This window comes from Monodelphis domestica, chromosome 6 (genome assembly GCF_027887165.1).
Source record: "Monodelphis domestica isolate mMonDom1 chromosome 6, mMonDom1.pri, whole genome shotgun sequence".
Lineage (NCBI taxonomy): Eukaryota > Metazoa > Chordata > Mammalia > Didelphimorphia > Didelphidae > Monodelphis > Monodelphis domestica.
In genome coordinates, this window is record NC_077232.1 from 86,866,836 (window position 1) to 86,879,489 (window position 12,654).

General features: G+C 38.0%; 1 protein-coding gene across 4 annotated transcripts in view; it reads right to left on the reverse strand.

The window, feature by feature from the left end:
* SORCS2 (sortilin related VPS10 domain containing receptor 2) overlaps positions 1-12,654 on the reverse strand; it is a 1,375,930-nt gene that overhangs the window by 886,447 nt on the left and 476,829 nt on the right. The gene's annotated exons all lie outside the window — the stretch shown is intronic.

Genomic DNA, 12,654 nt, shown 5'->3' on the forward strand with positions numbered 1-12,654 from the left:
GTGCCTCTAAAGACTGTATGCAAATAGAGCAGAAAATGAAAAAGCTGACATGACTCTAAGTAGGACAAGTTGAGAGCCTTCTACAATGTTAAAATGTTTTCACATGTCACTGTGCATATATCAACCTCCAACCTGAAGGACTGATATGGTTAGTCAGCTCCAATGCTAATGGATCACGTTTATGTAGTCCTTTAGGAAGCATGCACATTACTGTATTTCATTTGATCCTTAGAGCAGCTCTGACAGACAAGCAGTTAAAATGAATCCAAACTGAAGTGTAGTAGAAAGCTGATGAACCAATCCTATCACCTGGGCCTCACTTCCCTCATTTGTAAAATCAGGTTAATACTAAATCACAAAATCATTTCATGAAATGTAAAATGATAAGGACATCAGCTGCATTTCTTTGTTTAATATATGACTTCAAGGATTGGAGTTAATATCATATAGCTAAGCATTATGTGTCCTTTGCCAGTCTCAGAAGAAGGACAGCTTGATGGCAGTGGATAAAGCACTGGAGTCAAGAAGACCTGAGTTCAAATCCAGTCTCAGTTGTGTGATCCTAGGAAAGTTACTTAACCCTATGTGTCTCAGTTCCTCATCTATAAAATGAGCTAGAGCAGGCAATGGCAAGCTACTCCAATATCTTTTCCAAGAAAACCCCAAATAGGGCCATGAACTCATGACTGAAATGACTAAACAATAAGTCTTAACTTCCTCCCTATCTATATATTTTTTACATCACATCTATATTTATTACAAATTTTATTATAGATGTGGTTAATAATAGCAATAAGAAAACAAGACAGATTAGTAAAGATTGCCTTCATTTTTGTGAACACACAGCATATTTAAAATAAAAAGAAAGGCAAAAGATCTACCTTTTGTTCATAAAATTCTCATTCATTAAAAATGTACTAAATCTTGATGATTCCCCCTGGCCAGCCTGGACATGACAGTCCTATTCATCACCACTCTAAACAACTAAGATCTCAACTATGAAAGCTGCCTCTCTACCTCCGTGATGTGGTTGTGCTGTACCTCTAATGATCCACCTCTCTGACATTGGGGAAATCATTTTAAATCTCTGGGCCTAAGTTTCTTAAACTATAAAATGATATGTTGCAACTTCTCTTAGGTCTCTTCTGTATCCTAATTTTATTATGTTAGAGGTTAAATTGCCATATACTGTTTCAAGTCTTGTTTCTCCACCCTGGAACTTTTCCCTACATTATGGCTTCATTCTACCATTAGTGAGTTTTACCCAGAGTTCCATTTTGGAAAATGGTCCAAGTCAGCCATCCTTCATTACTCACTGTTCTGCTTCCAACTCTCTGAATTTTGTGACTGTGCTCTTTTAAGATTACATCCCCACCCCCATTTACTTTTTGTGCCTCCTGTGATTTATTTCCCTTGCCCCCCCTCCATTAGAATATAAATTCATTGAGAGCAAGGGATCATCTTTCCTTTTGTTTCTATTTGTATTCAGAGAGTCTGGCACACTGTAGATGCTTAATAAATGGTTCTGCCTTGTCTTGACTATCTAAAACTTCAGTAACTACAATTTCCTTCAGGGGGATCCAATTAATTTAAGATATCTTGAATTAATCTCTCCAGTATTCTGTACCCTCTCCTTGTCAGGCACAATCTGGCATATTAATAGTGTATTTTATTCCGGCACTACATTTTAGGAAGATTATTTCAAGCTGGACTGCATACCAAATAGGGCAATCAGGGCAGTAAAGAGCCTTGAAAACATTTCATGAAAATTTGGTTGAATGAAGAGGTGGTGAAGCCTATAGAAGACTAAGTGGTAGTTGTCTCCATGAATTTCAAGGACTATTTTCTAGAATTTTTCTTCTGAGCTACAGCAGAAGAACCTGGAGCAAAAGGTAGAAGTTACAGGGGTAGTTTTAGGCACAATTGAAGGGAAAAATTTCCTATCAAACATAGCCATCCAAAAATGGAATGGGTTGTTCTGATGAGTAGTGCACTTTCTCCTCAAAAGATATCTTCAGGCAAAATCTGTTCATTCACTTCTTCAGGATGCTACAGATGAGATTCTTGTGCTGGTAACTTTACAAGTTAAATTAGATAGAGGACTACAAGTTCCCTCCAAATGCTGAAATTCTGTGAATATTTTTTTCCCTAAAGGATAGATAGGGAAATCAATGACATATAATATGATGATTTTTTTAGTGCTGTCTACAGAACAGATGGTCAATAAATACTCAATGAAGTGAATTGAATTGAGATAAGCTTAGTGAACCACTAGGGATTGCATTTCATGACATATTGAGAAGAAGAATGCCCAAGGCTATAACTCAAAGAAGTCTGACAATTAATCTAAGAAAGGAGACTAAGTTGACTTTTGTCAATTAAACCATGATCCTCACAGTCATCCAGATTTCTACTGCCCTATGGCTCCAAGTTTTCTTCACCCCATTCCATATGCAAGAGTTCACCAAGAGTCCTTGACCCTGCCCCTTTTCTCTTAATGTTCATTTCTCAAAGGATTTCCCTTTCCATTCCCAAAGGTACTTCCCTAGTTGAGATCCTTAACATTCCTCTCTTGTTTCTCTTCCCATCTCTTAATTTGCATTACTTCTAATCCAGAGATTCTCAACTTTTCACATGTGGAACCTTTTTGGCATAGGTTTTTGGGAAAGCCATTGCCCCTCTTCTCAAAATAAGATTGTGCTTTGTTTTTAATTATACCTGGGAGAAATGCTAAATTTTGGTTTGGTTGTATTTTCCCATTCAAGTTTGCAGATCCCCTGAAATCTATTGTGAACTTCTACTTTAAATCAACTACCTAAATAATCTTCCTAACATCTATCCAATGAAATACTTGATTTTTGGTAATTTTTTCAATTGTGTCTTACTCTGTGGTTCCATTTGTTTGTTTTTTTTTTTTTTGATACTGGAGTAGTTTGTCATTTATTTTTCTAGCTCACTTTTGCAGCTTAGGAAACTGAGGCAAACAGGATTAAGTGGTCACAGAGCTTATTAAGTATCTGAGACTGGATTTAAACTCAAGAAGATGAACCTTCCTAACTGCTGGCCCAATATTCTATCCAATAAGCCACTAAGCTGCCCCTAAATACTTATGAAGTAAAAATTCTTTAGCATGGCATTCAAAGGCTCTACAGGCTAACACAAAGTATGCATTTCCTGAAATAAAATTTCCATATTTTTCATCCTTCCTTCTACCAAATTAGAATACTTGCCATTACACTATCATTCTCACTGTTTTTCCTTTGTTTTTCTACCCTTGCCCATTGGTTTTCACCATTCCTTAAGTCACAGGATTCATCCTGTGATGAGTATTTCCAGTGAAGTTCCCTCTGGTGTACATATTTTATTAATTTCATTATGTTCATTATGTCACTCATTATTCAATTAATGATGTCATACTGAACCTACATTACGACTAATAAAATATAGGTTCATAGATTTAGAGCCAGGAATGGACTAAGAAGTCAGTTAGCGTCTATTAGAAAGAATTCTCATTCTTTTGGCCATGAGGAAAAATGCATTCTGCTCTTCAAGCTTCTGTGTTGAGCACTTAGAGCCCAAGCAGCAGAGAGGTAGCACAATGTTTATTGAATGAAGCCAGTGTTTATATCTTGCCAAAAGTCATGGTTGCTTCCAGCTTCCCAATATACTGATTATTCTTGGAGAGAGAACAAGCTTCCCCAAGGCAGTCCTCAGATCACTTTCTTTGATTCCCCTCTTTAGTCCTTTTGTTCCTTTTGTCTGTGCTAGAAACAAAGTAGGAATGAGGTGGTCAATACTTCAAAAAGAATTGAGGCCTGTGTCTGCTAGGACTCGGCATATTATAAAGGAATGAAGATTTCTTTTTTCAATGAAAATGGGCAATTTTTTTTTTTATTTAAAGCTCAAGTACCCCACTGTAGACAGCTTTGGTGTTCTTAAGCATCTTTCATAAAAGCAGCAAAACAATCATTACCCCATGCCATCCAAGGAAACATTTCTCAAACCCAATTAACTATCTATAGACTGATCTGTAAGTTATCTATGTTTTGTATCATTCAAGATTCCAGTTTTGGTTGGCTACTAGATCACCATGTCAGAAGTAGGTGAGAATAGACAACACAGAGCATAGAATACTACCGCTAGAAGAGATCTTCAAACAAGCATCTAATTTAGGTGGTTCAAGTAATACTGTTGCTTTTTACAGTGGGAGAGTCACATTTTCAAAGACAGCAATTAATTTGTCCAAAATTGCAGGGTAATAAGAGGCAAATCTAGGATTAGAACCCACATCTTCCAACAATTACTAAAATGTGTCACGATTAGCTTCCTAGGATCAGCACTGCTTTCTGTGGTGAAAGCAGGGGAATCTCATCTAGCTTTCTTCCAAAGCATGTTAATTTGTCATCATGGTCCTTTTTCAAAGAGTACCAAAATGACATCAAGGTATTGGGGTCAAGTGCAGAGTTTGGTTGTGGCTAAACAGACCAGTTAGAGCTCAGAAGGTTCTACCAGAACAGGCACAAATAGTCGGTTTTGAGCATATGGGATGGAAGTGTGTCTAATTTTTTTTCATTTATTTTAACCTATTGACAAAAATGGGAAAATAATAGAATGGTTAAATAGCAAAATAATAAATAGTAAAATGGTATGGATAATGTCTTTTTGACTTGAACATAAACTGAATTTAAGTAGGGTAGAGGTATGCGAGTCATCAGCCTTATACTTTCTTCCAGAGTCCTTGGAAGTTCAGTGGCAATATAAAAGTCAAGATGACTTCAAGGTGATGACTTGGGATACAATGAATGACTTGAGCATCTTCAAGCCTACTAGGGGAATGGAAGTCTAGGATACTTCTGTGCTGCATGAGGAAGTCACATATGTTGTCATTTGTTTGAGAAAGTTTCCTCGATGGTTTTTATTTTATTATTTATTTTAAAACTCTTCCCTTCTTTCTTCTTTAAAATTAATACTAAGTATTGGTTGTAAGGCAGAGGAGTGGTAAGGGCTAGGCAACTGGGGATAAGTGACTTACCCAGGGTCACACAGCTAGGAAGTGTCTGAGGCCATACACAAACTCAGGACTTCCCATCATCGTCATCGTGCCCAGTTCTCTATTCACTGAGTCACCTTGATGCCCCTCTCTATAGTTTTGAGTGTGGCACAGTATCCAGTGGGGGAAAATTTCTTACAATCACTCACTTGTTGGAAGGGAGATATCATGAAGTGTACCTGGAAGTGGACACATTGCTGGGGAGAAAGGCAGGCAGAGATTGATACTATTCTGACTATAAGGAATGGCATGTTGGGGATTCTGGTGGGATAGGTGGTAAATGGTGCCTGGGAGGCCCAAGTGTCAGGAAGAATGTGAAAGAGCGGGAGGTTGGACAGCTGCAAGATGTTTGCCTTGTATGCCCTTCTTTGGTATTGGCATTGCGGAGTCCGCTCACAGGTTTTTGTCTCAGGCAGTGTTGTAGCTTGGTTGCTCTAATAACCCACACAACATAGACAGAGTAGAGCAAAGTGGTAATTGATGACAGCTGTAAGATCAAATTTGATCTAGCTGCTTATCAGAATCATGGCACACAGCTGAGCTCACCTCCAGGTTTCATTCCTGAAAGAGAATGTTCGCACACTGCATGGAATGGGGGTTGGGGAACAAACCCAGAATACCAGACAATAGACCTCTCTGAGGTCTCATAGAAAGATCAGAAAAAAAGAATTTTGCTGCCCACTTGTTTTCCCAATGCATAAAAATGCATAATATAAGCCTCAGAGCATTGTACCCTATTGCAAGAAACTCTTCCCAGGGAACTATCACTATCCTTCGAGCTAATGAACAAAGGGGCCATCAACATCCCCCATGTATGGACTCTCCTATGTCCACAGCCTATCCCAATTTACTAAGCCTTGATCTATGGCGCTGGTGTGACCTCGGGATCCCTCAGCTCTAAGTGGACCAGTCTAATGATCACCAGCATCAGGCCAGGCTCCGCTGCTACATTAAATGGCCCTATTCCTAATGGCAAAAGCTGGGCATTAATTAGGGACAGCTGCCCCCTGGTATCAAGCCAGCCACAGCACCTGCGTCCTGGCATCTGCCTCTCAATATGTCTCCATGAATAGAGGGAGCCTCGGTCTGCCTCTCGTACTACCCAGGTCATTACCTTTTGCCTCATGTTTCTATAATGGCACACAGCTCCATCCCGCATGATGGTTTCCTCTCATTGTCTCGTCTCTGTCATGAGTGACAAGTGCTGCCCCTGGTCAACCTGCTTTGCCCAGGCGTCAGCCCTCTTCTTCTTCCTTCTGCTGACTCAAGGATGTCTCTCCATGAAGCAGAGCTGACAACACTGGGCCAGGGTCTCTGGGTACAGATCGGTGTAATAAGTGCACAGACTTGTGATTAGTTACAATACCTCAGAGAATAAACAGGCACTTTCCCTAAAACCATACACAGAGCAGCAATAACAACAACAATAACAATAACAAAAAAACTATACTCAAAGCAAAAAAAAAAAATAGTCTATACAGAAGCAAAAATAGAACCATCCATATTGGAGAAATGACTGGTACCAAGCTCTGGCATACTGTTCCCCTAAAGGGAACCTTTACAACTTTGCAGTTTTCATTTGCAATATATATTCTCAGCACCCAGATCAGTGCCCGGCACCTAGTAGGTGCTTCCTAAATGCTTTTCTTATTGCACTGAAATGCAAGAGGAAAATGAGAGATTAGAGAGTTAAGAAGAAACCTTAGCAATTATCCCCATCCTCGTTTTGCAAAGGATGAATCTCAAGTCCAGGGTGGTCAAAACATTTCTCCCAGGTCACATAAGAAAAAGAACTGAGATTCAAATTCAGTTCAAAGATTTCCAATCAAGTATTATTTCCATTATATCAAGCTGCTGTTCCTTCTGAAGCTTGACCATCCCAATTCATAAAAGCACCTACAGATAGATGGCATGGCCTAGATATCCATCAAAATAGTAATGGGAAGAAAGCTGCTTCTTCACTTGATACCTTGACTAAGCTCTTTGTTCTCCTGGCTCCTCCTTGTCCCTTCCTTACTGATACTGAATAAACATTTTGGTGAATTGGCTTTGACCCCTGCCTCCTCTCATTTCTTCCATCACTCAAGCCATCCATTTGGCTTTTCTTACTTCCACACTTCATTTCATTCATCACGCTCTAATCTATCTGGTTTTTGTTTCTCTCTGCTCCTTGAGGACAAATATTCCAGGTTTCTTCTCTTTAGGGTCCCAGTTTTCTATTCACCCCACATAGAAAGCTGTTCCTTGCAAGAACCCCACAGGACACCAAGCCAGCATATCTTCATCATTTGCCAGTCTGCTTTTGACAAGAGGACAGGGGATGGGGATCGGACTTGATATTTCATCAGCACTCAGGACATCAAGCTCTCATAACTTCATCTACCAAATGGTGGTAGCTGTACTCTTAGGGAGGTTAAGAAACTTATCCAGAGCCATAGAGTCAGCATAAATCAGAGGGAGACCTGAATGCAGGACATCCTGACTTAGCATCTACCTCTCAATCTGCCACCCTATGTGGCTTCTCAAAAGTCAATGCAAATCTGCATCATGTTTGTTTAAAATTTTTTGTATAATGTGAGCTCTGCATAAAAATTCTAGAATTTATACTCCTCTATAAGTTTTCCAAATAAAGGAATTAGATGGGTGTAAAAAATCAGAAGAGCTCTTAACAAATACTGACTGGAAATATTTTCAACCTCCACTTCTTGGCAATTCAATTAGGCTATTTTTTTCTGATAAATAGAATAGTGTTATTCATCCAGACGATAGTACTTTTATACCTGTTATAGTTAAAATATAACCAAGGTGATTTTTTCTGCAAATGCACAGATTGACCAATGGTAATCACTATGAAACCAACAGAGATCCAACTATTCTTCCTGGCCCAGATCCTTTTCCAGAATACCTTCCTTTCAGTAGGTGAGAGTGGTGAGGAGAGGATTTTTCATCTCCGTGATTTCTAAGCCTTTCCAGAAGCTTTTTTTATTCCCAGAAAATAAATAAATAAATAAATAAACAAATAAACAAATAAACAAATAAATAAATAAATAAATAAATAAATAAATAAATAAATAAATAAAAGCACCAACTATATATGCCAAGCCCTGTGAAAAAATATGATGGACAGATAAGACATAGTCTCTTGCTTTAAGGAAATTTTAGTCCTTTAAGAAGTTAAGTGTCAGAGAGGATAGTGTTGGACTTTAAGTCAGGAAGATCTGCATGTTCTGGTCTCAGATATTTGTTAGCTGTGTGATCCTGGAAAAGTTATTTAAACTTTTCTCTGCCTTAGCTTTCTCATCTGTAAAATGGGAATAGTAATAAAAATAACAACTTCCTAACAGGTTTTTATGAGAATTAACTGGGATAATATTGTTATCCCAAGGGAATAATCAAAAACACACTCTAATAACTTTTAAAATATAAGATTCCACAATAAATACATGTATATAAAATATACAAATATACATGTATACATGCATATGCATATATATGAGTAAATATATGTGGAGGCATGTGTCTATACACTGGGTACATTAAAGCATATTATATGTAAATCTGTGTGTACAGAATATATTCTGTATATGTACACATGGTTTATATTCATAAATATATGTATGTATATAGACACCTTCATAAACACATAGACCCATATACACTCTAAGTAGGTGTGTGCATGAATCCAAAATTGTTTATAGTGTCTAGGCATGAGGACTGGCTCCCCCATCAGCCAGTTTTTGCCAAGCTTTGTACCTTATGGTTATCCAATTAAATGAGCCCTTTAGTCCAGAACCCCTGGGAAGCACGTAGGGACTCATAATAAGAAAATGAGAATAACTAAGATCTCACACTTTTCTTCTTCCAAGACGCTCCAGTGCCTCTGCCTAGATTCCTTTAGCATAGATTATTTTTATTCTCTGTGTTCAGAGAATGCTCCCACCTGGTGTTGTGCTAGAACTAAGCCTGGAGTGTTAAAGGCTCTCCAATTAAGGGCTGCCCAGACTCCACAGTTTATTCACACTGAAGAGAGGTGTTTTCTTTTCTAAATCCCCAATGCTGATTCCATGGAAAAGGCAACCATTTCCACTGGCTAATTCTGAAGACTAACAGAAACGTGCAGCCTTCATCAGCCTCTAAGAGGTCTCCCTTCCCCTGCAGAGAAAGAGACCTACCAGGAGAAAATATGGCTGTAATTAAGGGAAATATGGTTCTTTCTCATTAGAATCCATCCCTTGACTGGGGAAGCCTTCATCCTCTGGGTCATGTCACACAAGCACAGAAACTTCTGGGGTGCTGGAATTTCCATTTCAATATTCTCTCTAGCTGACAGTTGTGTAAAATCTGGTCCATGAGATGAGTCCCTAGTGACTTCAGGTTGCCGGGCAGACAGAGAGTACAATTTACCCAAGTGAAGGTCAGAATTAATTTATGCTCCCAATTCTCTCCTCAGGCAGAACTTTGCCTGCATGAAGAATGTGTTCTAAGTGTTGGATTGTGCTTGGGTGACCCAGGCCCTTACTTCTAGGCCTTTTCCACTCAGAAAATGCAGACTTTGAATTTTCAGACTAACCCATGGAGGGAAAGTAAAGGGGGCAATGGAAGTAGGTAGGGTTCAGAGGTGGCTTTGTTGCCTTAAATAAATGATGCTGAATCTTGGAACTTCACAGTGGGAGTGATTTTTCTTTTATTCCCTTCTGCACCTTGAGTCACTCCCACCAACTTCAAAGTGACATCTAGGTGAGGAGGAAGCATCAAGGATGTGACAGGGCATAAGAATTGGATCTGGCAGAATGGAACAGGATGATATCAGAGGGACCATTAAACAGGATCCAATTAAAAAGAGATTCAGTTGAGCTTTGGAAGGATAGATTTGTTATGCAAATGCCATACCTGTTATTAAAAATGTATTTGTTGAGTTTGCAGATAGGATTCCAGGAATACTTAGTACATTTTTAATAACTGCAGCTAACATTTGTCCCTCTTTCATGTTGTGGCAGTTAACCTACAATGGCAGGATTTGAGGTTGGTGTCCTACAGTGGCATGAACAAGACCTTCTTGCCTTGCCTAAAAATATTCTAATTGAACATACATATGCCCACGTGAATGCTGCCATCTTTCTAAATAGAGTTACACTGCTTTGTTTTTTTTTTTAATTTTTATTTAATTAGTCAATTTAGAACATTATTCCTTAGTTACAGGAATCATACTCTTTCCCTCCTCTCCCCCACCTCTTCCGGTAGCCAGCACACAATTCCACTGGGTTTTATGTGTGTCCTTGATTAGAACCTATTTCCATGTTGTTGATGTTTGCACTAGGATTATCATTTAGAGTCCACATCACAAATCATATCCCCTCAACACATGTAATCAAGCAGCTGTTTTTCTTCTGTGTTTCTGTTCCCACAGTTTTTCCTCTGGATGTGGATAGTGTTCTTTCTCATAGGTCCCTCCAGGTTGTTCAGGATCACTGCACTGTCACTAACGGAGAAGTCCATTACATTTGATTGTACCACAGTGTATCAGTCTCTGTGCACAATGTTCTCCTGGTTCTGCTCCTCTCACTCTGCATCAATTCCTGGAGGTCATTCCAGTTCACATGGAATTCCTCCAATTCATTATTCCTTTGAGCACAATAGTATTCTATCACCAACATATACCACAATTTGTTCAGCCATTCCCCAATTGAAGGGCATCCCCTCATTTTGCAATTTTTTGCCAACACTAAGAGCACAGCTATGAATGCTCTTGTACAAGTCTTTTTCATTATTATCTCTTTGGGGTACAAACCCAGCAGTGCTATGGTTGGATCAAAGGGTAGACAGTCTTTTAGTCCCCTTTGGACATAGTTCCAAATTGCCCTCTGGAATGGTTGGATCAATTCACAACTCCACCAGCAATGCAATAATGTCCAGACTTTGCCACATCGTCTCCAACATTCATTACTTTCTTTTGCTGTCATGTTAGCCAGTCTGCTAGGTGTGAGGTGATACCTCAGAGTTGTTTTGACTTGCATCTCTCTGATTATAAGAGATGTAGAACACTTTTTTATGTGCTTATTAATAGTTTTGATTTCTTTATTTGAAAATTGCCTCTTCATATCCCTTGCCCATTTATCAATTGGGAAATGACTTGATTTTTTTGTACAATTCATTTAGCTCTTTATAAATTTGAGTAATTAGACTTTGTCAGAGATTTTGTCATGAAGATTTTTTCCCAATTTGTTGCTTCCCTTCTAATTTTGTTTGCACTGGTTTTGTTTGTACAAAAACTTTTTAATTTAATGTAATCAAATTATTTATTTTACATTTTGTGATTGTTTCTAACTCTTGCTTCGTCTTAAAATCTTTCCTTTCCCAAAGATCTGACAAGTATACTATTCTGTGTTCACCTAGTTTACCTATAGCTTCAATTTTTATATTGAAGTCATTCACACATTCTGGGTTTATGTTGGTGTAGGGTGTGAGATGTTGATCCAAACATAATTTCTCCTATACTGTCTTCTAATTTCCCAGCAGTTTTTATCAAATAGTGAATTTTTGTCCCAAAAGCTGGGATCTTTGGGATTATTATAGACTATCTTGCTGAGGTCACTTACCCCAAGACTATTCCACTGATCCTTCTTTCTGTCTCTTAACCAGTACCATAGTGTTTTGATGACTGCTGCTTTATATTATAGTTTGAGATCTGGTACTGAAAGGCTACCTTCCTTTGCATTTTTTTTCATGATTTCCCTGGATTTCCTTGATCTTTTGTTCTTCCAAATGAACTTTGTTATGGATTTTTCTAATTCAGTAAAAAAGGTTTTTTTGGTAGTTCAATGGGTATTTACTAAATAAGTAAAATAGTTTGGGTAGGATTGTCATTGTTATAATGTTAGCTTGCCCTACCCATCAGCAATCAATGTTTTTCCAGTTGTTTAGATCTAGTTTTAATTGTATGGAGAGTGTTTTGTAGTTGTGTTCATATAGTTCCTGTGTTTGTCACAACAGATAGATTCCTAAGTATTTAATATTGTCTAGGGTGATTTTAAAGGAAATTTTTTTTAATTCTTGCATCTGAGATGAATTGGAGATATATAGAAATGCTGATGACTTATGTGGGTTTATTTTGTATCCTGCAACTTTGCTAAAGTTGTTGATTATTTCAACTAGCTTTTTAGTTGATTTTCTAGGATTCTTTAAGTAGACCATCATATCATCTGCAAATAGTGATAGATTGGTCTCCTCATTGCCTATTTTAATACTTTCATTTTCTTTTTCTTCCCTAATTGCTACTGGTAGTATTTCTAGAACCATGGTAAAAAAATAAAGGTGATATCAAATGGGCATCCTTGTTTCACTGCTGATCTTAATGGGAAGGCTTCTAATTTATTCCCATTGCAGATAATGTTTGCTGATAGTTTTAGATATATACTGTTTATTATTTTTAGGAAAGGCCCTTCTATTCCTATGCTTTCTAGTGTTTTCAATAGGAATGAGTATTGTATTTTGTTAAAGACTTTTTCTACATCTATTGAGAGAATCATGTGATTTTTGTCAGTTTGCTTATTAATATGGTCAATTATATGATGGTTTTCCTAATATGGAACCATCCTTGCATTCCT